Source organism: Microtus ochrogaster, linkage group LG1 (genome assembly GCF_000317375.1).
Source record: "Microtus ochrogaster isolate Prairie Vole_2 linkage group LG1, MicOch1.0, whole genome shotgun sequence".
In the NCBI taxonomy this organism is placed as follows: domain Eukaryota; kingdom Metazoa; phylum Chordata; class Mammalia; order Rodentia; family Cricetidae; genus Microtus; species Microtus ochrogaster.
Window position 1 is genome coordinate 53,539,396 of NC_022027.1, and position 4,617 is coordinate 53,544,012.

At 38.9% G+C, this 4,617-nt stretch overlaps 1 protein-coding gene across 1 annotated transcript in view; it reads left to right on the forward strand.

Annotated features, from left to right (window-relative positions):
- The window catches only part of Ptpn13 (protein tyrosine phosphatase, non-receptor type 13), a 191,552-nt gene that overhangs the window by 70,978 nt on the left and 115,957 nt on the right, over window positions 1–4,617 (forward strand). The gene's annotated exons all lie outside the window — the stretch shown is intronic.

The following is a 4,617-nucleotide window of genomic DNA, read 5'->3' on the forward strand; positions in this document are numbered from 1 at the left end:
GTGAGCCACCATGTGGTTGCTGGGAATTGAACTCAGGACCTTTGGAAGAGCAGGCAATGCTCTTAACCACTGAGCCATCTCTCCAGCCCCCAGGCTTGGGTTTTTTAAAGATAAATTTTGACTTTGTAGGTTAATTTTGTTACTTTCTTTTTACTCCTCATGAAAAATTGTTGAAAGTCATGGTAACATAAATATTAGCAAGAATTTTGTTCAAAGAAAAAAGTAAAAATAACAAGTATATTCAAATAAAACATGTTTTAATGTATACTCTTTAATAAAATAAGTTAGAAAATTTGCATTTCTGGTTTTTACTTTAACCAGACAACCAGCATATTTAAAAACCAGCTTATTTAAAAAACAAAAAATAAGACAACCTTGTGAGAAAGCTTTCTTGTAAAATTAAGGTATAGACCCTTGATTATCTGGACTCTTTGCAGAGTCCAGAAGCCTTTTAAGCATAAAGAGTGTACTCTAAACCAGGGCTGTGCTTCTCCTGAAGTCAAGAGGAGCAGTCCATGTGTGTCTGAGGGATTCTGTGTGGGGCTCCAGTTGGTTAGCACACAAAGAGTGTTTCCTTTGTCGTGAGTGAGGGTTGTTATTGTTCCTTTGTGGTAAGTGAGGGTTGTTACGTTTCTGAAGTATCTTAGCTTTTGTTTCATGATGGTAAATTCATTTTTAGTTAGATCAAGGTTCTTTTTTAATATTACTTATGTGTGGATAAAAAGTACAAAGTGAGTTTTGTCTGATAGCAGTTCAGGTATTTTTAGTCCTTTTTGTCAGGGTTTTCTTTGCTGTCCTCATTCCCTCGGCTGTGTGGAACATGCTCTATGGGAAAGAAGCTGTTTGTTGTACTAGAATTTAAACTAAAATATAATGTGGACGTTGGTGCAAAGATGCATCAGTTTTAGTCACTCTCCTCTTTAGAGCAGAATAATAATAGAGAATTATTTATGAGTGTCAGTAGCAAGCTACAACAGTCTTTTTTTAAGGACTCATCCTGAGCATGTGAGTGAGACATTAGACTAGCAAGGTTTGCCTTTCACTCTGTCTCCCCACTTCCTTTCTTTCCCCCTTTCCGCCCTGAATTTCTTCCATCTGTGCCCCTCCTTCCCCGCCTCCTACCTTCTATACCCCTGCCCTTTTCTTTCCTGTTCAGTCTCCAGTCTTCCTGGAGTTTCCCTCTGTCCGCTCCTGCTGCCAGTTACGTGGCTGTGTTGTGCAGTTAACGTTTATGTTACCTGCTGATTTAATAAGTATAATTTTATATATTTATGATTAATTCTTTTAGATGTTTTATGTTCTTTCAAGACCTTCCAAAAAATGGTGATAGCTTTTTGTCTTTTCCATGTCCATCAAGGTTCTACTGGGGGAAAATTGTCCTGCCATGCTTAGCTTAGGAAATTTTAAAGGCTGTGAAATGTTAACACAGCACCTTTTATTACCATCTGTGTTTCACAGTTTAATGTTCCAGAGACTAATTGTCATATGATATTTCAGGGGTAGCAACTAGAGACTTGTAGGTGGAGACTGCTCATTCATTTCCCAGCCACTCAGACCCTAATAATCACACAGAAACTATATTAATTACAGCACTGTTTGGCCAATGACTCAGGCATATTTCTAGCTAGCTCTTATATCTTGAATTAACCCATTTCTATTAACCTGTATATTGTCACGAGGCTGTGGCTTACCAGGTAAGTTTCTGGCTGGCGTCTTTCTCCTTAGATAGCTGTATGACATTTCCTTGACTCTGCCTACTCTCTCTATATCACTGTTTGGATTTCCCCACCCAGCTTTGTTCTGCTGAGCCATTGGCTGAAACAGCTTTATTCATTAACCACTGGTAATAAAACATATTCACAGCATACGGAGAGGAGGCCCACGTCAGAGGCTTAATTGAATTTGTATCTACTCTGTAGCATAGCCTAACTAGTGGTTTATTTATTGCTTTTAAGTAAGAAATTATGTGAGTTTAGCTTCTAGAACATAAAGAAAAAACCTGCTGATATATTTTGTTCAGTTTATTTTGTAAATGTTCAATGAGTATGTGTTGATTGTTCAAGCATGAGAAAGAATTTTATTAAAATGTTAGACAGTGAAATGTAGTTTCCTGTTTTCATAGTTTGACTTTTTAGTGTTTTCATAAGGAAATATGTTAGACGTCTATTATTTCACTGGTCTCATACCTTGGGTGAGTGATAGGTCAAAAAAGAAAGCATCTCACCATCTTGGCTTGTATTATTTGACCATTTTCTTATTGTAACGAAGAATTACAAGTTTGAAAATAAGTTTTAATCTGTTTTATTTATGACTCTGATTTTATACTAAAAATTGCTCAGTGGTGTTTTTTACTAGATCTTTAGGATTCTGATTCATGGGCTGTTTCCGTACAGCTAATTTTTACAGACTAACAGAAATCATTAATAGTGATTATATTCTGTGAGAGTAGGGTCAAATCCCTCCTCTGTCCAAACTGAAGAGAGTTTGTAAAGATTTACAGTTCGTCACTCAGGGTAAATCAGATGTTTTTCTACTTCCATTTTGGAGTAAAAATAAGAATCAAGCTTTTCTCTCAATTGCATTTGGAGCAGAAATTGCACCCATGTTTTGGTTGTGGATAGTGGAGGAGGAACCTGTGGTGTTCTCGGCCAGCATTTCCACAGTAGTAAGAATATTGTACCGGAGCCATTTTAAGTTCCTTTTCAGTCTTCAACACCTCAACAGAACTGAGGCAATGAAAGCGTGCTGACTACATGCCCACAAGTCAGAGGCGATTAGCAGTCAGGTGTCATTAGCATATATTAATTTCAGAAGTTTAAAACTGGGAAAATAATTAGCTGTCAAAGGACAGATCCTCTTCTAGGATGCTGATGTCCTCTGGACACGCTTGTTCAGTTCCTGGCCACCGGTAGCCAAGTACCCTGTAAGCCTACGTTGCTAGAGAAGAGTCTCCTCATTATTCACCAGTTGGAAGTGTCCATGGACCGTAGCTTCAGTGCACTGGGATCCTGATCAAAATTCCATAAAGAAAGCAGTAGGCTGGGCAGTGAGATACAGAATTGGGTTGAAAGAAGCAAGTCAGTTCATGGATAATCTGTATCTGTTGTTTGATTGCTAATTTAATACCACTTACTAGTTTGTGTGTCAGTGAATGACCTTGAATCTTGCTTCTGAAATCTGTGGCAAAGTCAAGTCCTAAACTTGTGGGTTGTCTGCCCCTCCTTTGTTACTTCACACTGCTGGTCCTGATAGCATGGCTTCACTAGCCACACACCCAAAACACAAGCATTTCCTGCCAAGCGTTAGCGGAAACCCACGCCACTGTCATATAAGTGGTGATGGCTTCAGAACCCCTGGAGTATGTAGACAATTCGGCTGCTGTTTTCTGTGAATTTCAGTTCATTTTTAAGGACAGTGGGGAACTCAGCAGCCTCCTTTAATACTGAAGTTCCCTTCCCAGAGATGCTCTGACTTTTTGAGTCTGTGTGTGTGAGGGAAGAGGGAATGATAGGACATAAGTTGAATTGAAACAGTTGGGAATATACTCCATGAAGACTTTTTATGATCTTAAATCTATTTTTGTTTGTTTCTTTTCCAAGACAAGTTTTCTCTGTATAGCTCTATCTGCCCTGGAAGTCATTCTGTAGGCCAGGCTGGTTCCAAAAACAGAGCTCCACCTGCCTGTGGCTGTCAGGTGCTGGATTAAATGTGTGTGCCACTTTGTCCCGATTTTCTTAAATCTTCTAATTGTAGCTGTTCGCTCTATTTATTGCTCCCTATTTGAATTTTAGCAAAATGTACACTCTCCAGGAGATTGTTTATGGCTTCATTTTAAAGTTGGATGCTTATAATTGGTGGTAATCTGTGTCTGTACATTGAGCTTAGGTCCTCCTGAAGATGTTTATTCTTTGTGGAACTTGTCATACTCTGTTCAACAGCAGATCTAAGACTTCTATGGAAACCTTCTGATCTCTGGGTTCATTATTTTCTCTCAAAAGAACTCTTAAATCCCCTCTTGGTAGATAATTATGCGCCCAGGAAAACAATTTAGATAGAAAAAGAGACAAAATTTGGTACCTATGCCTTCGTTCCAAAGAACGCAGAGTAGTTCAGGTGGGTTATCTCTCCTCTCCTGTCGTCTCAAAAAAAGAGGGAACATTAAATCACCCCACATGTTATAGCTGGAGGAAATGAGAAACATGGAGATTGACCGGCTTCCACAAGCTTATGGGTTGATTAGGAAGAAAACATTAAAACCATAGTTTCTTGATAGGAGTCTTTCTGCTAAATGATGCTACTTAAACTGGTTTTTAGAAGTTTTATAATCAAGTCACTCAACCCTCATTCTCTTGGAAGCTGTGTTGTAAGATATCATAGCTGTAAACCAAAGGAGACTGACTCTCTTACTGTTCTGCTTGGGGAAAGGGTATAGAAAGCTAACGGAAGTGACAAAATAATAAAGTCATGTATAAATTTTACAGTAGATCAGTCAGTCCAGTGTGCAGTGTTAGTGCAGCAGAAGGAGTAAGTGTATCAGGATGAGTAGCACAGTGGCAGGGGTAAGTGAGCCATGGTTGTATAGCGGAAGGGGTAAGTGTGTCAGGGTGAGTGGTACAG